At 44.4% G+C, this 20,612-nt stretch overlaps 1 protein-coding gene across 3 annotated transcripts in view; it reads left to right on the top strand.

Annotated features, from left to right (window-relative positions):
- The first annotated feature begins 14,423 nt into the window (after positions 1 to 14,423).
- The window catches only part of l1cama (L1 cell adhesion molecule, paralog a), a 43,789-nt gene continuing 37,600 nt past the window's right edge, over positions 14,424 to 20,612 (top strand). For all 3 annotated transcript variants that reach the window (XM_067239796.1, XM_067239797.1, XM_067239795.1), the window contains exon 1: positions 14,424 to 14,564. The gene's annotated coding sequence lies outside the window, so the exon portion shown is untranslated. The remainder of the gene's footprint in view (positions 14,565 to 20,612) is intronic.

Raw genomic sequence — 20,612 nt, 5'->3', positions numbered from 1 at the left:
TCCCCTTGTTTACGTAAGCCTAGTGTTACCCAGAGTTCAGATTTGGGGGTAGGCCTGTCTTTGCACACAAAGCTAAACACAGTATAATTGTATACAGAATAAAAGGTTACATCTTCAATTTTTCCGACATCTCCCTCCTGTTTATCCTGAATAAAATGTGTTATTCCAAAACCACACCTACATAGTCAATAAAATCAAAAATACATAAAATCAAAATAATTAATTAAAAAAAAAGTGTAATAATCAATAAGACTATACAGCATTATAGTCGTGTGATAGTAGTGTGAATGCTTGGACCTAATGGAGAAACCCAGAGTGGTCATTTGACGTCGGATGCATTCACCGGCAGACCTGGACACATTCTCAGATCTCCTTAACCACATAAAATCAAATAGAAACAAGATTGTGACAAAGAAATCAATACAGAAGATATCAGTATATAAGAACATGCATACTTGTTGTCTACATGGTCATCACTAAAACAATCAACCATTGTACTCCCCTGCAAACCTATCTCCATTTTATAGATGGCAAAAGAAGCTCCCCCTCCCCCGAAGGTGATCTCCTACTGATCAATCAGGACCTCAGGTAAACAGACATTTCTCTCTAGCCTGCGGGCGGCTAAGACACTTTACAACCTCGGCATGTTAAGACACATCACTTTGGCACACACCCTGAAATCTCATTACATGTTCTTGATGTCTTTTTCTTATCAACTTTCAGTAGTACAAACAGGTTTCTCAAAAACAAAACATTACGCTTTAATGCAACTCCCAAATAATACTTCATCAAGTCACATAAATGAAACAGTATTGTTATCACCTTTTCCGACAGTCGTATAACTGTTTTCAAACATTCAACGTTCTGCCCTGGAACATAACAAAATCAACTGAAACATCTTTACGTAACTGTCAGAACGTATACATGATAGGAGTGTTTGTATAAGCTTTATTCCACAGAAAACGTTGTTTACTTATATCAAGAGTAAAACTTCACTTCTGAATCTATTTAACATTTGCATTGTTACCAATGAAACAGTTAAATCATTACATCCATAGTCGTAGCACTATTTAGAATTGTTCATTCGTTTTTCAACATACAAGACGGAACGTCATTCCCAAGACAATTCACATTGTTCCTCTATCACAAAGTCCAATGCCATGATTGTGTGTACATGGTGATTGTGTAATCTTCTCATAAGCAATGTAGCCTAGTTGATTAAAACGGCAACGTCAATGAACTGTACTATAGGCACAGTGCAGAGTTTTCCTTGATTTGACGCAGAACACGCTTCTTCCACGTTTCTTTTGTTTGACGCTATCAAACAAAGTTCACGCTTGACTCACATGTACCATGCCATCTCCTTGATTATCGTCTCTGAAACTAGCCAGGACTGACCCCATCCACCTCGGGTCATTTCCAGGACTTTACGTTTCAATCCGTCACCATAATCCAGTCTCCTGATTTTAGGTCAGCCAGCGGACCTCTCAGACAGCATCTCCTGCTTGTCTGTGAAATTCAGAACAAAGTAGCTTCTTTTGCTGCCACATCTGCTTTAGCATTCCCCAGAAAAATGAAATCAATGTTATCAGTGTGAACTACACATTTACAGATGATAACCTTTTCAGGAATTTGGACTACTTAGTAGAGCAAACACAAGTACTTCAGAATTCTTATCTTTCCAGGTGATCATTGCCCTATTTATCCATTGTTGAGCAAACACATCATTTGATATTCAACTCTTACATTAGTCATGCCTAGAAATTACAATCTGTTTCTTTGTTCCCTTATTTAAACAAAATCAACGTTAGTCTCATTACTTTCACTCCCCAAAAAACTTTTCTTTCTTTTAAAAAGTTTAAGACCTACGTATATAATTTTAGATTCTCTATTTTACCAAATCACACCTCTTTTTGTCAAAGCTATAATAAAAACTATTGTCATTATCCCAAACCAGAATTTAATCTGTATGCTTCTCAAATGAAATAAAGACCAACTAATGTTCTTAATGTAGCCATTAACCAAACATGTTTCCCAGATATGTTTTCTATAAAGGCTAGAACTTCATAACTTGCTTTGGCTGCAGTCCAAAACAAGCTAATTAGCTCCAACCATCATAACCACAATTTATCAGACTTAATGATTCTTCCCAAATCATTTCAGAACAAAGTTTTTAATAACCCTCTTTATGCGCTAATACCATTATTAATACAACCTCATCACAGCCTAACTGTTTATCCCAAACATTATGCCAGGCTCTGATAAAACTCAAACAAAACTTTAAACCAAATTCCAATCAAAAACCCAAATAAAAGTAAATTTTAGTTCATTTCTGTTTCTCATTTTTAACCAAATTGCATCTAACACCTTTATAAAAACTCTTAAACCCTAGATTTGACTATTTTGACTTAAAATGTTTGTCCATATATCTTCAAAGTATATGCATGGTTCCCTTTTCAAAACATCAAAGTTTAAACCAATGATCTCTGTTCTCTTACATTTACATTTACATTTAGTCATTTAGCAGACGCTCTTATCCAGAGCGACTTACAGTAAGTACAGGGACATTCCCCCGAGGCAAGTAGGGTGAAGTGCCTTGCCCAAGGACACAACGTCAGTTGGCATGACCGGGAATCGAACTGGCAACCTTCGGATTACTAGTCCGACTCCCTCACCGCTCAGCCACCTGACTCCCTATTGCTTCATTCCATAAACTTTCATGATCCACTCTAAACTAATCTTTCATGTAACCTTCTAATCCCTTTCTCATAATCTTCCACATACATTTCCTCAACCAAAATCAAATTTGTAAAATAACCCAAACTGGAAAAATGCCATCAATTGATTCCATGTCAATGGATATTTGATGTGTACGTGGTTATTAGAAATCAGATATAGATAGTAGTAAAGTTACATTTTCAAATAAAATCAAACCCTTAAACAAACACATTCTTTCCCCAAATATAAACCAACCTTTCTGTCTGAAACACAAACACTTCCCATAACACACAAGGTTGCAATTTATTGCCTAAATCTCACCATTTTAATTTCAAAATTAGCACTTTACTTATTATCTGACCCACGAGCCCCTAAATGGACATGGGAAAAAAAAATATTCGCACAAGATACTTTCTGGTGCGCACGTGAAACTTTCTCGTTACCACACTGAAGTATCTGGTGGATACCGCATGCACAGAAGCGTGCATTAGATCTACTGTTTTCATGCGTGGAAATGACAGAAAGAGGCTTTGTGGAGCTGTATATATATTTACATTTACATTTAGTCATTTAGCAGACGCTCTTATCCAGAGCGACTTACAGTAAGTACAGGGACATTCCCCCGAGGCAAGCAGGGTGAAGTGCCTTGCCCAAGGACACAACGTCAGTTGGCACGGACAGGAATCGAACTGGCAACCTTCAGATTACTAGCCCGCTTCCTTCACCGCTCAGCCACCTGACGCCCCTATTTGAATGTCAGGCAAATCCTTTTAAACTGACATAAGCTGTCAGACAATTACTCTAACCATATCTAACGCCAGCCTAGTGCCCTAGTGTATCCACCCTAGTGTATCCACCTTGGACTTGCTTATAAGAACATTAAAAGTTTGCTTGCGAGTTGTCACCACTTTATTATATAGAAAGACATTAAAAACAAATTTTGAAGTTGTGTCGTCTGTTTTGGCGCAAGGGATACACCCGTTTTGACCAGGGGTCTCATTTATAAACGTGGCGTACGCACAAAACGGGGCTGAAAATGTGTGTACGCCACTTCCCACACAAAGGTTGTGATTTATAAAAAACTAACTTGACGGGAGAATGTGCGGCCCTCCACGCAAACTCTGACCCATGTAGGCCTTTTGGAGACCGTGGGAATTGGCGACACAGATGACCGTACTGTAGTCAGACTGCAGAAAGTAAATGTGGGAAGAACGATTACTTGATACTACGATAATAGTATCCGATAATGTCTTTTATTGCATCAAGTTAAGCCTGGCTAGCTCAGTAAGTAGAGCATGAGACTCTCAGGGTCGTGGGTTCGAGCCCCATGTTAGGCGTGTTTCCATTATGCAGTCCGATCCATCACTCTGAGAGGCTTCAAGTAGTTGAATCCAATGTTCCAGATTCATTGTTGCTGTGGTTTAGCTGGTTGAAAGCGCCTGTCTTGTACACAGGAGATCCTGGGTTCAACTCCCAGCAGCTCTTAACTTAAAAAAAAAATCTTTATCTGGAATTTGCTGTGAATAGATGTAAACGAATACCGTCACAACAGTCGCCAACGACAATACCTCTGGATCCATCACGGTCTGCCGTAAATGAGAGCATTCAAGAAGTTTAATCCAATGTGATAATACAATTGGTGATGTGGATTAGCTGGTTGAAGCAAATTTATCACTTTCAGTTTCACCAAAACAAGTATGTGAAAGCAACACCAGGACTCTGTCACAGAGAGACGTGTCATCAGGTTTGGGCCAATAGGTGGCAGTAAAACATTGATTTAGGTGACTAGCTACTGTTGGCTGAATGCCAAGCTAATTAGGGTTCCTCCGGTAGGAGGAAACCTATTCTTTTTGTTAGTATTCTTATTAGGGTTCCTCCAGTAGGAGGAATGTATGCGAAGCCCTCTGTGACATGCTTGCGTGATAAAGGGCTATACAAATACATTTGATTTGAAGACAGCTTCATCCAGCTGGCCTGCCCTGCCTGCCTGCCCCTGCCTTGATATCTCAAAAGATCACTGAATTACAGCTGTTTAAACTTCAGCCACATCTTATAATGCTTGCCACGGGACAAATAGCTTACTTTTCTATACAGTAACTGACAGTGCACTGCAAGGAGCAAGGTCACAGGTTCAAATCTAGCCACTGTCTTTTGGCCTGTCATAATTTTGATTATCTGTGGCAGGATTTGCACCTGGGAAGCACCTGGGAAGCACCTAGGCTGTTAAGCACCTGCGAAGCACCTGGTGCTTCCTTGGTGACTGTACACTGTTGCTGTTTGTCAATGGAGTGAACAGGGAGTGGCAGTTCAGCAAGGAACCTGAAAGGCATACATTCTAATTGCAAAACTGCAACTGTGTGTCCAGAGTCAATGGCACTGCTGTCACAGGTGTCATCGCGTAACTCATCATCATCCCTTCCTCCCTCGCCTGCTCCGGGTTTCAATCTACAATTTGGTTTTGTACACTCTCTCTGGAAGTTTCTAAAGTACCATTTCATATTTCATTTTTGGGTCTGAGCTGAAGACGGCATTTAAGACTCTGAAAGAGACACTTAGTCTCTTCTGAGACTCGTAGTCGCTTACTATGACAAGTGCGCTCCAACAAGTCTTGACCAGTGGGCATCAGTTGGCATGGTCCACAGTGTGGTTCCAGTCTATTATGTAAGCAGAAGCCTGACAGATTGTGAACAGAGATATTCTCTGACTGAGCATGAGGCACTTGCCTTGGTGTTGGCGTGCAATAGGAAGCATTGGAAGGGATTTCAAACGGTCACTGACCGTTCTCTGAAGTGCTCAGAGAACAATTCATGCTCAAAGCCTTGTGTACGCATTCAAAGGTTGGTTGTCAAGACTTCAACTGTGAGATTATCCACGTGGTCCACATCGCCAGCAAAGCACAATAATGCAACCCCCCTTTCACATCCACTACAGAGACAAACACACCAAGCCGAGGAAAAGGTCAGACTTGTGGCTGTCAATGGCACACAACATGAGAACCTGCACCAAGGGAAGGGTGAGGGAAGTGGACGAGGCTTCAGTTATGGATGACAAACTCAGAGAAGAGACAAATTCAAGCTGGTTCTTTTTGCATATGTCCAATATGGTATATGACGAGCCAGGGCTCTGGCATTGGCTCCATAAAGGGCACTTAGGGGTGAGGTACTAAAGTGCATTTGAAAAGTGTGGTGGCCAGGAATGGACAAGGCAGCTGAGTGATGCCTCAGGTTGTTGAAAGATCATGGATGTCAGCTGGTGGCCAGGATGCATCTGAGTCAATCAATCCTACAGTGGTCGCTTTCCAAACACACATTCGATACAATCAATTGCCGGTTGGTACAGTAGGAATTATGAGTAAGATGTTCTCTCTAACAGCGGAGAAGGTGATAGTCTGGAGACAACATCTAGACATCATGGTCTGCCGGTGACCTCCACATCAGACTGTGAACCGCAGTTCCACAACGCATGTCCATTCAGTTCCGGAACCTACTGTTGGGAGAGCTTGATCCAACACTTCAGGACAAGCCTGGACAAGACGAGCAAGAAGAGGGCAGGAAACATGAGCTACGCTGGTAAGTGATAGTCTACATATCAATCTACAATGGGCAGGAGCCTGGCGGAGCCACTTTTAAAAGGCAGATGATTGGGAAAGTTACTAGATTGAGCTGTACACCACAGAACGACCTGGAGATACCGGATAGGGAGCTGAAAGGAAAATCTGAGCTCTTAGCAGGCAAACGTCAGGGTGCCAAGATGTCTGGAGAGACGTGGGACACCAGGTTCTCCTCAGACAGGAAAAGGCTGAGAAGTTCACAACCGCATTCAGCAAAGTACCTCACACGGGGAGGAGCGAGGAGGAAGACAGGGTTGCTGTTAGACAGTGAGAGTGAGCTACAGGCACTCAAGTACTCAACAAACACAACATTTGAGGAGCAATATGACACACCAGCTTCTGAGGAAGTTGGCGCCACACAGCTGAAAGTGGCCGAGGGGCCGTTCCACTCTGGGACATGAGGCGGATGCAGTCTCTCCAGAGACGCTCTGAATCTAAGGTCAAGTCAACACAGCCACAAAGACAAGTCACGTAATTAACCCCCTGTAAGAACCGACATTTTGAATTGCAGCCAATTGTGTTTCATGTTCTCATTTTCCAAAGTATTTACTGTCTTCTGTGTAGGACTCCTGTGTGTAATCAAAGCTGATGAAGTTTAACATTCGTTAAATATAACTTGGCTATCTGGAAAGCAACTGATCCCTCAGTGTATAACATCTCACTCAGTGGCGGACTCAAATAGGGAACAGTTACATTCAGACCACTGTAAGGGCACTGCATCACATTTCCTCTACTAAAAGGGCACTCATTAAGACGTGTTATCATTGTTTTGCTCTGCAGGGCACATCGTCATCATTTATTGCATGAAGGGGCATCCAAGATGGCACTCAAGCATTATTTCACCATGTAAAATGCAGCCAAAAGGGCACTTGCTCTAGTTTTTGCCACTCTAGAAGGCACTTAAGCAATGCCTTTTCCAACCCTGTGCCCCTCCCCTCTGAATCCACCAGTGGTTCTGTCCCGTTATTTCGAGGTTTTGAGTGTGTTTCTCATTCAAATGTATTGAGATTAATCAAAAACTCATTTAGTGTGCTGAATTTGGCCATATATGCGGTTCTACCTCACAAGCATCTTGTGTTAGTATCCCTCCCTCCCTCCTTCCCTTCCTTCTGTCTCTTCCCCTAACCTGCTCTTGTGTGCCGAATTTGTTCCACCAAAGAACCTGCCACAACAGAGGATATATCTTCCCCTACTTTGCAGGTCCATACACACACATACACGTACACACACACACACACACACGTACAAACGCACAAAAACTCACATCCTACACTGCCCTCCTTCCTCAAGCCAGACCGTGTGCAATTCGATGTGTGCTCACGCGTGATAAATGAAATTACCGTGCCTTCATGCGAGGATTCAAGGCCCCAACTGCAAACCCCACGGTTTTAGATTAGCCAGCGAGCATGTTTCGGCCCCCTCCTGGGCAAGTAGCAGATGCAATTTAGCACCAGGGTATTGGCCACACATTATTTACACACACAGTTGAGAAGATATTTGCTCATGGTGTGTCGGTGGTGGATTTAGATTTAGTTTCCCAATTAAAGTAAAAAAAAATAATTAGCAGTCCACCTAGAGAATTCCAACTGGCAGGGCTTGAGTGAGAATATGTTCCTTGCTGTGCTGTACGGCTACTTAGGCGATGATTGCTTATTTTGTAACAATTATGCTTAAACACATTGCACATGCATATTTCTTTTTTCATTATTGAACAATGGCGACATGTGTATGGATTTTTGTTGAATTTAGTTGCATTGTGTTAGTTCTGCCAGCAGGTGGCGATCTGTGGATTGAAGAGTTGCCAGAAATGATGATCAGTAGCCTATGCATCCTGTCAAGAGATGGATTCTCCATTTCAGTGCAGTTGGTCTGGTCGCTCAACCCTGGCATGTATTCAATTTCATGTTGCAGGCATGTTTCATGGTTGGCCGGTTGATGTGTGTGCGTGAGTGAGTGTGCATGTTGTCAGTTGTGGCTTGTGTCTGAACATTTCATTGCTCTTTGAGACATTGTAAAAGCAAAATACCAAAATACTAATACAAAAAAGACAGTTCTGAAAACTCAACAGCTTCAAGAGAAGGTTATATTGCTACCAATCATTTTGAATGGAGGATAGCAGAGAATGGGGAAAGGGAATTGGAGACTGTGGAGCAGTTCATTAATAAGAAGTACTTTGGGTATGTGTGAGCCAAGATGCCGTCAGCCTAAAACAGGCAGACTGCTGCTCTGGGTATAAATCACAGTATTACTGCCCTCTCAGATGGAGAAATGATATAAGCTTACTTCTCTACCCTTCCCCATATGAGAGAGGGATGTAGAGTGAGTTCATTAGTATAATCGGTTTAATGTCCCTAATTGGGTGAATGGAGATATTTTTTTCTGGGGGGATTGATGACAGTGATTAACCATTTCCATGGCAGTGCGGCAAGCACTTGTTCCATTCATTCTTTCTGAACTGTCTGGGAATCTGACCCAAGGGCCCTGGGGGAGAAAGACAGCTTTTGGAAATCTTTTTTACTGTTTTTTATCAGTAAGGAAATGGTTTGAACAGCCATATCAGATATTTGACATTGTTATCGTCTGTAGTGAAGAAACTACAGTACTACTATGGGGTTGTCACATTTCCCACCAAATGAATGAAAGCTGGAGTGTTTGAGAAGTCGTAATTGGAGTTTTGGACCCTGACACAGTAACCAATCTCAGAACAATACTGCAGGACAGAGATTTGAATTCGACCAGTCATGTATGACGGCTCAAGAAGTGGATCTTGTGATTCTCCTTATCCCCCTCCAAACTTCAAGGACGACTGTTTTTCCCCTCTTTTATTCCTCGTGTCCTCATGTCTCTAACGTCTCACATACATAACACTTAACAGAGGCTGATAGGAAGAGGCCCTCGGCGACGAGCGGATCCTCGGCGACGAGAGGCCCGCGCCGCGTACGGGTGTTATGTGTTTGTCAGAGGATGTCTGGCTTGTCATCACCCTGCTATTTCTGCCCTGCCTGTGAGGAGCGTGTCTGAGGAGGAGAGGAACCCAACATCCACAGCTGGTGAAGCGTACCCCAGATGATCCCTCAACCGTTGTCGAGAAGCTGCTTCTGGGGGGGGGGGGGGGGGGGGGGGGGGATAAGTGTTTTATGGTGTTTCTTCTATATGCTTACAGGTTGAGGGTTTTTGTCAGTGATCTGATATGAGGAGGACGGCGTGTGAATGGATGGCCGTGGGATCGTCCTCAGGGAGAGAATTTCTTTCTGGGAGACTACTGGGCTCAGCTGGTCAATAAGCCCAGGTAAGAGATGGCCCCTTAAGTTATACATGCACACGCACTCTCTCTCTCGCACACACACTCCCCATAGAGAGAGGCCTCACTATGCAAATGCAGAGTGACAGTGTCTGTCTACTCGAAAGGTTAGACTGGGTTTGGCTACGGGCAAGCCCTCTACCTTTCATCCCCAGGCCTCCCTCACCTCCCCACAGGGACATAAACCCACCCCCATCCTTGCATGGCCCAGCAGTGGGCATAGTGTGGGCATAGTGTGGGCACAGTGTGGGCATAGTGTGGGCATAGTGTGGGCATAGTGTGGGCATAGTTTGGGCATAGTGTGGGCATAGTGTGGGCATAGTGTGGGCATAGTGTGGGCATAGTGTGGGCATAGTGTGGGCATAGTGGGCATCTGGAACCTCACAGTGATACTTAGGTACACAGCTCCGGATCCAGGCAGGAAGAAAGGATTATAGATCGTTACTTCCTTCCTTCCTTAGGCAGGACGTTTAATGTTGCACTGTTTTGGTCTTTTTGCTAACAGACTTCTGATATCCTTCTGGATGTCCGGCCCTTCTAGGTTTAAGCCTGGGAAGGAGTTAGCAACCATGTGGCTATCCTCGCAGCCAGGCGAAGTCATTTGCAGAAGTCGGCAAATGCTGATGCAAAACCCCTTCCTTTTTGCATGTCAACCATTTGCAACCATCGGCACCGCTGACATCTTATGACTCCTTTCACTAAAGTCGCTTTGGTTAATCCCTCTCCTCTCTCCAAGCCTCTGTTTTCAACCGTGATGATCAGCAGCGTTTTCAGCAACAACAATCAGATCAGCCTCCGAACGCCAGAACGGAATGTCAGGCAGCGATTGAGATGGAGCTCAGATATGTGCTCGGCTGTAAACACGGCTGATCGGATGCCCCGGTGAGGATCTGGTCATGTCTGTCAGATGGACGAGCGCCCCCCACAGCACTCGGACCCTGAGGAGGAAACTCAATCAGAGTCATTTCCCATCAATTAGCAAGTGATTAACGCCAGGTCAGAGTCGGCTGGGCGACCTTACAGACCATAATGAATTTAACTGGATCAATGGACCAATGAGGCGCAGCAGCAAAAAGCTGCCCTGCTCAGACCAGACCAGACCTGCTTCAGCTGGAGAGATAATATTCAGACCAGCCTCTAGGAGACACCAGCCTGAAGGCCACTCCCCTCCACATCTCTTTGTCTTCCTCTCTTTCTTTCTCTTTTTTCTTTCCCTTTTTTCTTTAGCTCCTCTGTCTCTGTCTCTCTTTCTCTCACTCTCTCTCTCTCGCGCTTTCTCTGTCTGTCTCTGTTTCTCTCTGTCTGTCTCTTTCTCTCTGCGCCCAACTATTGATCTTTCCGTCTCCCTGTCTCTATCAGCCAATATGGGATAAAAGAGATGAAATGGGGCAGAAGTGATCTTAGCTGTCGTTCTGGTTTTTTTATCTTTATTTTCAGTTGCTCATTTAGTCTTTCCAACTAGATGTCTGTCCGCAACACTCATTTGACCCGTTTTTGTGATGTCCTTCGCTTTCTTTTCCTCTTCTCTCCCTCCCGGCCCCTCTTTCTGAGTTTACCGGAAGATGTCTTGTTTTTCACAATCTGTGGTGAACACATGCAAGCACACAAACTCTTACTTTTTCTAGAAGGTTCTCTATGATACAGAGCTTCCAGAATAGTCCTCTCCCTTTCAGTCTACCAGTCCATCCAGCTCATTATTCCTCCTCTCCTCCTCTTCCTGTCTTTCTGAGCCACCAGTCTGCTTCCTATGGACTTGTTTGTCTTATTTGCTTTTTAGACTAATGGTGTTCTCTCTCTCTCTCTCTCTCTCTCTCTCTCTCTCTCTCTCTCTCTCTCTCTCTCTCTCTCTCTCTCTCTCTCTCTCTCTCTCTCTATCTCTCTCTCTCTCTCTCACACACACACACTCTCCTCTCTCTCCTGTCTCTCTCCTTCATATATTCTGCTGACAGCATCCTCTTTTTCCTGCATCCCCAGTGTTCAAGTTGTTCACTCCTACCATCTCCCCTTCTCAATCCCTCCATACCCCCTCACTCTCATATATTATCTACCCCTCCGCTTGCCAGTAACTCACTTACAGTGAACTCAGAGGGAGAGAGTAGGTAAGGTAAGAGAACAGGAGGAGAGAACAAAAGACGTCATACCCACTTGCTCTGTCGAATGAGGGATGGTCAAAGATGGACAGGCGAATTGAGCAACAGAGAATGGATTAAAAACATAAAATAATTTCAAATGTGCCCCTATTTAATGTGTTTCGCCCCATCCTTATTGAGCAAATGAATAGGCGAGGAAATGGTGTGTGATTGGACAATCCATATAAGTGGAGTTTGAGTGGTAGTTGAAGAGTATGTTCCCTGTGTACCAGTGGAAGGAAGCAGAGAGAGAGAGAAATCCGAGGGACACATTACCACTATTGATCCCTCTAAACAGTGCCTCACATTCTTTGGTCCACTCTGTCCCCTTAAGCTGCTAAATATTGCATGTTTAGATTTTACTGAGGTTTAACAGCAAGGTCTTAATAAGGAGCTAAGTTGTGTCCAGGACTATGTTGAACCTTGTGTTTCCTGGTCTGCTGTGATCTTGACATGTTAGAACCTTTCTCTTCTCTCAGCCTCCCCGTCTGCTCCCAGAGTCCCATGGCTGGAGTCCAGATGTTTCACCTGGCCCTTTGTGTGCGTGTCTGTCATCAATCATCCATCCTGCTTGGCTCCGCTGGCCTCGCCCAGTCTTTGTCTGGCGTGTCCTGGTGGCACTGTTGGCAGAGGGGCACCCTGCCACCCTCACACTGGAGCTGTGCTGGGGTGGCACAGCCGACAGTTTATTTATTTATTTGATTTAACCTTTATTTCACCAGGTGAGCCGAACATATTCTCATTTGCAACGGCGACCTGGCCAAGACAAAGCGCAAATGTGCAAGACAACATATACTTACACAAAAATACAAGGCACAAAATACAAAATGAGGTAGGGATTGAATAAAAATAAAAAACAGGACACAATCCAAAAGATAGGGCAAAATACTGTACATTATACTGTACAGTATATTAAAAGTGCAGTGCAGATCAAAAATGCAAGTCTGCCATGGCATTAAAGAAATAAGTAGGCACAGCTATGTGCAGGGTCAATGTGCTCATGATGGAGGAGAGCTAACACGTACAATGAAAGGCCAGTCGCTCTGACAGAAGTTTTTTAAAAGCATGAACAGGAATAAGGCTCTCCAATTTCAGGGTTTTTTGTCATTTGTTCCAATCATTGGCAGCTGAGAACTGGAAGGAGTGGCGGCCGCAAGAGGTGAGGGCTTTTGGGGTGACCAGAGAGATGTACCTGCATGAGCTCAGGATACGTGTTGGTAAAGCGGAAGTGACCAGGGAGCATAGATACAGAGGAGCTTTGCCTAACAATTCAGTTTAATGAGACTGGACTGGATTGCTCAATCCCACACCAGTTTTTGAGGAATGTGGGATGATGTGGGTACATTTATGTTGTTGTATTTCATTCCTTAACTGTTTTGTAACTTTATTTATTTCACGCTCTTGCACATATTTTAACGGGTTATAATCGGTTAAGATTTATTTTAATGTCCAGTTTGGTGGTGTTGTTATCTAACTCTTTTTCCAGGACTGAAGTGAGAGTGTGTGTGTGTTCAGCGGCAGCTCATGGAGTCAGACCTTCAGACGGTCTGTGAGCAGCGCTGCAGGTCTCCGTCATGGTGCCGCTGTCATCGTCACTATCGCCCCGCCATCTCTGCTATCATGTCACAGACACACAGCCAGCCTCCTACTCACGATGATACCGCATTTCCTGAATATCAGTGTATCTCTGCATTTTCCAGTCCCTGACACCCCCCCACCACCACCACCACCACCCCCCCCACCCCACCCCCCGCCCCAGCACACATGAAAGACGTCAGGGATCATTTTCACATGCGCCGTGTTACGTAACGTGTGTCTGAACGCCAGCGTCTCTTTTGATTACACACCAGTTATTAATGGAAGCCCCATAGATACCATGTCCTAGTGACGGTTTCCATTACATATGTGAGATCTTGTGGGCTCGTTAATCCATATAGATCATTACCACTATCATAAAGACTCATTCACATTACCTGTACGAGCTATGAGCTTCAACACCCAGTGATTTGGGGACAGGTTAAGAGAGCTATGGTTATAGACTATGTATGCTAATGAGTGCGTTATACTGGCACTTTACGGCAGCATATAGGAAGAAGCTAAACTAAGCTATGCTAACTGCTCTGTCTGGCTGCTGCAACTGCTGGAACCTGGCCCTGCTAATCCCAGCCAGCGAGAAAGAGAGAGAGAGAGAGAGAGAGAGAGACACAGAGGTTGCATACTGCATGAAGAAGAGGAGGGAGGGATGGAGGGGAGGAGGGGTGCACTGGGGGAATGAAGAGAGAGGAAGGAGGGGGGAAGACAATAAAGGAATGGTCAGATTCCTCAGAGAGAGGCAGAGAGAGAGAGAGAGAGAGAGAGAGAGAGAGAGAGAGAGAGAGAGAGAGAGAGAGAGAGAGAGAGAGAGAGAGAGAGAGAGAGAGAGAGAGAGAGAGAGAGAGAGAGAGAGAGAGAGAGAGAGAGAGAGAAGGAGAGGGAGGGAGGGAGGGAGGGAGAGAGGGAGGGAACAGGATGGGGAGCGGCAAAGGCAGAGAAAAAGGGTGATGTCACCTCCAGCAGCCAGCCAATCAGGCCCTGGCAGGAGGGGTTGGAGGGAGGGGATGGGAGGGGGAGAAAGAGCGCGGCCGTGAAGAGGGTGTGTTTTTCTATCACTGCAGCATCAGCAGAGAGGAGAGGGCACAATCAATTTGATAGAGAGGAGGAAGAAAAGGGAGGAAGAACTGAAGATAAGAGAAAGAAAGGTGGAAGCGGGGAGTCGCCCAGAGGAAAAGAATAATCCTAGAGGCCATCTTTAAAAACCTGTGGAGAGGTGAGGGAGAAAGAATGAGGGATGACAGAGTTTGTCGTTAACAAGAAAGCTTGCTAATAAGCAGCATTAATTGTGTGTGTGTGTGCATGTGTGTGTGTGGGTGGGGGGGCAGAGATGTTGGGGAACGTGGAGGACTGTGGCAACACACCTTTGGTCACATCTGCAGCTTAACTCAAGCAGCACAAGATGGTAGCCTGTAAAAGTAGGCTCTGTGAATGTATGCATTTACTGCTTGTTTGTGTTTTCTGGCATGTGTGTGGAGTTTATGAGTGGTTTTGAAATTGAACTTACGTAATTGTCCTAGCAGTGTAACTTAGTCTAAGTAAGTTGACATTATTGTTAAAATAGAAAATGTAGCAACTCGCTCTTTTTGGTTGATTTTGTGGTTCAAGAGATGGCAGACGTTGTCTTCTGGCCTTTCTATGCTGTTTTACTGATGTACATGTTGAGCTCTTTAGCTCTAATTAGACCAAATACATCCAAAAGTCAGGATGACTTGGTTTAGTTTAGGGTTTTTGTGAAATTCTCTTTTTCACATCTGCGTTCACTCTGCTGAGAGCACAGCCTGGGCAAGGCATGCAACAGGGTCTTGCTTGGTATTAATATTGAATGTAATCTCTAGTTTTGGCAAGACACAACATTTCATTGGTTTGCCTTTTCTTGTTTTTTTGTTTTGCGGCGATCATCAATTGTTATAATTTTTTTCCTTGTTAGTTTATTGATTGGTTTTATTAAATGAATTGTTCTCTTTAATGAGAAAACATGTTTTCTATGCTAATAGGTTTTCGCTAGTTGATTTGTGAATAGCGCCAATTTAAACATTTCCTCACACACGTACTGAATGGTTATTTTGACCCCTTTCCCTGTTTCTTGCTACATTAATACATTTCCATTTTTTTCTCTCTCTTTCAACGTCCTTCCCTCCCCCACCTCGGAGCTCAGTGCTATAATGTTGTTAACTCTGGCTGCTGATTGCATTGTGTGGTATCAAGTGTTATGGGGGTTAGGTTGAGTCTATGGCAAAGAGAGAGAGCTGCTTCTGTTCTGTTTTCTCCTGGACTGTCTGGTTTAGCCTGGTCTAACCTGGCAAAAACCTGGTCTAACCTGGCAATAACCTGGTCTGACTTTCAATTTGCTTGGCTCGACTCAACCTGATCTAGTCTGATCTGGTCTGGTCTAATCTAGCCTGGTACAGTTAGCTTCTGTTCGGCCTGGTCTGGTCTGGTCTAACCAGGTCTGGTCCGATCTGGTCTGGTCCAGTGTGGTCTTGTGTGTGGTCCAGTTGTGCTGCAGGCTCTGAGGGAGACAGGGACAGATCTGGGACGGGTCTCTGCAGACAACCTCCAACTACCTCTGGTCCGCAGGGACCCTGGGAGAGAGGGAAGGAGAGAGGGAGGTATCAACAGGAGACAGGAGGGAGAGAGGGGGAGGGAGACAGCGAGAGAGGGAGAGGGAGAGAAAGAAAAGACAGCCATGGAAGATGGAAAATATGGGTGGGGCGGCGGTCCACTCCGACCGCGTAGGTGCACCGATGGAGGTGGGGGGCACACCTGGCCTGGTGCCAGCACAGCATCTTCCTCCCACCACACATCTGGCTCCCTGTATGGAGCAAATCAATTGCTCCGGGCACTGAAACATTGTCATAGATAGAATTGTCAGTGCAGTTGACAAACGCCCTGCATGTCTGCTGGTGTTGTTTGTGTGTGTGTGTGTGTTTGTGTGTGTGTGTCGACAGACAGTGGTGGGAGAGAATACCCTTCTCTCCTCCTCTCTCTGGTCCAGTAGCCTGCAGCCTGTCCCAGCAGAGCTGGGCCAGAGACACGCCTGACAATGACTGGTTACCATCTGTACGACATCCATAAACATACTGCACTTCACACACACCACACACACACACGCACACGCAATAGATCAAGATAAAGCTTCCTTCCTGTCGCTGGAGTGTGTGCACGCATTAGTGTGTAAAGGCATGCGTGTGCGTGCTCCTGTGTGTGAGCGTGCGGGTGGAGAGCACAATCCTCATGAGACTGCTGCAACATTATCATACTGTTTAATGCAATAGCAAAGTGTACTGGTGTTTGCTGCCGAGAAGCGGAGCTTGCTTAGGGGAGACCGAAGACATGTTACTGAAGCTGGTCCCAGATCTGTTCTTGGGGAAATTGCAGGAGGAAAAAGGAGTGTATGATTACCTCGGCTGTGGCACAAAATGTAATCTCCCTCTGCCCCTCTCTTTCTTCCTCTATTTCTCTCTCACTCTCCTTCGGTTTTTCTCCCTGTACACTATCTCTCTCTCTCTCGCTCTCTCTCGCTCTCTCTCTCTCTCTCTCTCTCTCTCTCTCTCTCTCTCTCTCTCTCTCTCTCTCTCTCGCTCTCGCTCTCGCTCTCTTTCTCTGATGCTTCCAGTTTAATTGAGCTGTTCTAACAGAAGGATGGATGGCCCAGGTGATTTAAGAGGGATGAGGGATAAAGAGAATTAGAAAGAGAGAGAGAGAGAGAGAGAGAGAGAGAGAGAGAGAGAGAGAGAAGGCAAGTGAGAAGGGGAGAGAAGAGAGAGGAGGAGAGAGAATGAGAATGAAAAGGGGGTTAGGAGAGGGCGAGTACTGTACAAGACAGGGAGTCATTTCTATGGCAAAGCCCCCAGTTGTACAGTTCTATATGTGCTGCTAGATGGATTGTCTGTGACTAAAACGAGAGAGGGAGAGGAACAGAAGGGGAGAGAGGGCAAGGTCACAGGGAGGATGGGCTGTGAAGATCGCAGCCCAGGAAAACAGAGGAAAACAGAGAATCAGGATAGGGAGAGGAGAGGAAGATAACAATTTGTTTTTGCCGAGTTTGTTTTATGATATGTAATCACACATATCCCAATTAATTGTGTTCAACCAATCAAAGAGTCATACGCTTACAATTCAGAGGCAATGTTTTTGCGCAAATTCTTTTGTACGAGATTATCATGGCTTGGCTTTGGCCCCTTTCCTTCAGTCTAGTTGCATTCTGTGTAAACGAGAAGTGTGTGTTTTGTAAAAGAAGCCCTACCTGTTCTCAATCTGACAGTTAGTACCAACTCCAGGGAACGACAGAGTTACACCAGACACTCTTCAACCACCTGTTATGGCCTTGGGCTCTCAGTGCCAGTCAAAGCTAGTCTTCAAAACACACACACACACACAAACACACACTTCACTGTACTAACACACACATTCTGTTAGGATAATAAACACAGGTCTACAGATACCCTCAGTGTCTTGTTTTCAAGCCTTATCTCCAGATCAAAGCTTTCCACCTACGGGTCACCTGGGGAAAACTTCCTTTAAAGGTAGAAGAGTAAGTTTTAGGTTGACATAAGAGCAGGATCTTCAGTAGAAATGTTAATGAAGGCTGTTTTTCAATGTTTTGAGCTTTTCCTGCACTCACTTCATTCCTCCTTTAGCACAGGCGTCGTCCTTCCCCCGGTGCAACCTAACATTGTGAAGCATACAGGTCTTCAACGTGTCTAAGCACTCTGTAGAATACTGTGTGTGTGGTGTGTGTGTGTGTGTGTGTCTGTGTGTGTGTGTGTGTGTGAGAGAGAGAGAGAGAGAGAGAGAGAGAGAGAGAGAGAGAGAGAGAGAGAGAAAGAGAGAGAAAGAGAGAGAGTGTGTGTGTGAGACAGAGTGTGTGTCTCTGTATGTGAGTGAATATAAATGTGTGTGTCCTTCTCGTGTTGCAGCAGCCCTCATATGATTTAGATTCTGCAGATGGGGCCAGCGGAGGTGTAAAGTGGGCGGGGTGGGGGTGGGGGGCACGCTGACATGTGTCGGGGTGGGGTGGAGAATACGTTAGAGTGATTTAGGGACAGAAGGGGTCAGATGGATCGACAAGCCAGCCAGGAAGACATGATTAGAGGCATACAGAGGGAGAGGGATAAAAGGGGAGATGGAGGAGGAGGTGGAGGAGGTGGAGGAGGAGGAGGAAGAGGGGAAAGGGTGTGTCAAATGAGGCTCTGACTGACAGGATGTACATGGAGAGGGACAGAAAAAGAAATAGAAAAGGATTTAAAGAACAAGTGAAGAAGAACAGTTTGTAAAGCCCAGTTGGGTGTTTTGGGGGATTGTGATCAAAGAGAAAGCAGGGGTTTCAATCAGGAGTATGATGGAGGGAGACAATATGGATTGTAGGTCTATGTTTAGAGCCTTCATTCTGCTTACCTGTCACCAGACATCGCTAACAGAAAATGATCACTCCCCTCAGATCTGGAGCACACTTCAAAACTCCTCTCATCATTTCTTCTCACTTTCTCTCTGTTCTGGTCTTTCTCAGCCTCCATCTCTTCATCTTTCCTCTGCCTCTGTTTACTTGAAAAGTGGGGTTTCAGTAATCGCATTCTGTTCTAGCAGCACACCAAAACAAACCTCCAGACTCCTAATCAGAATAATGGATGCTTGAATTTTTTTTATAGGACTTCCCAGAAACCCCCCTTTTGAGACAACAACCAATCAAGAGAAGTCACTTATATAATTGACCCTGGTGATGGAGGAGCGGGGGTACAAATAATGATTAAATTAATTTGATATGCTTGAATTTTATTATTAGAGTGAATTTCATTAAGGAGCTTTGGGAGACAAATATGAGATTGTCTCAAAAAAGCGATGAAAGTGCAACCTCGTAAAACACATGATTCTAAATCTATATCATTGCATTATCTGAGCATGGAGTCCATCCATTTGACTTGTTGGACTCTGCAGCTGCGGTCACACAAAGGACCAGTTTGAAATTGGCAGAAAAAAAAGCTTGTCGGTGTGAAACGTAATAAAACAGGAAATGACCATTAATTATGTATTTTCGCTTTGTGAACAAAACGGTTTCAGTGGAACTCCATGAAAGGAGGCGTGGGCCACTGGAGCCAGAGATAAGACAGAAGATGGGACTGTGTAGATGAGAGAAAAACAAGGGAATGGAGGGAGACGAAGAGAAACTCTGTGTCTGCCTTTCGGAGACACTGACCACTTCCCCCTCTCGCTCTGTCACCCCTGCCACAATTATATCTGTCTATGAGTTACAAAGAATTCCCCCTCTTCTCATCCTCCACGGGTCAAGCCTTATAAAAGAGGCTTTATTGACTAAATCAATGACCAAAAATATCTATCAATCACTCCTCTGTGTGGTATAGTTCACAAAGACCTCACAACTTTGGGTGTGTGTGGCGTGTTTGTGTGTTGACTGTCAAGAAAGTGACTGTGTTCTGTAGACAGTCTACGTGTGTGCGTCACTGTCAAGTGATGGTGAAAAGAAGTCATGACTGTTTTACAGTTAGTGATGTTGACTGATTCTTGGCATTTACAGCTATCCCCACTGCAATTCTCCATCCAGGTTTACTGGGTATGCATTAGCATGGGATGTCAGACAGTGATTCCGACATGCAAACATCAAGTATGTCTTCACTGTCATGGTGATTCATCTCTACGGGGTAAGAAATGTGTGAAGTGAGGTCAAATGTCAAGTGTATCTTCCAGTTTTTTTCCTTGAAAAAAGAGAGAGAGACAGCAAAAAAGAAAGGAGAGAACTGTCTTTGAAAATCAGCCCCTTCGCCTCACGTTATTCATAGAAATATAGAATGGCATAACATATGATTGCTTTTCTGAATAGCGGACACCAATTATTTCACAGTCCACACAATCTAGTAGTCCTCTGTTTAACTCTCAGCCAACCAGCCTCTGCAGTATAAGTGACTGTAAAGTGACTGTAAGCAAGAGGAGAATTTATCTTATTCTGTCGCTGCGCGTCGGATTGATATTGACATTTCCATGGGTGCAGTTATGTTCCAGCTTCCTCCTTTTTTTTCAGAATCAGAATGGGATTTATTCGCCATGAAAGTTTGCACAGACAAGGAATTTGCTTTGACAGGAAGGTGCATACAATAAACATATAGGGACCTAAAATTTAAATATGTGGACTATCTATACTAAGGGTACATAAACTAGCAGTACTAAGTGGAATTTGAATTAAATAAAATATACAATAAAATATAAATTGCCGTAATTTACAATATAAAAATACAAATATTACAAAAAA

Source organism: Osmerus mordax, chromosome 7, assembly GCF_038355195.1.
Source record: "Osmerus mordax isolate fOsmMor3 chromosome 7, fOsmMor3.pri, whole genome shotgun sequence".
In the NCBI taxonomy this organism is placed as follows: Eukaryota; Metazoa; Chordata; class Actinopteri; order Osmeriformes; family Osmeridae; genus Osmerus; species Osmerus mordax.
The sequence above is the reverse complement of the archived record's forward strand: the minus strand, read 5'-3'. Positions and strand labels throughout refer to the sequence as shown.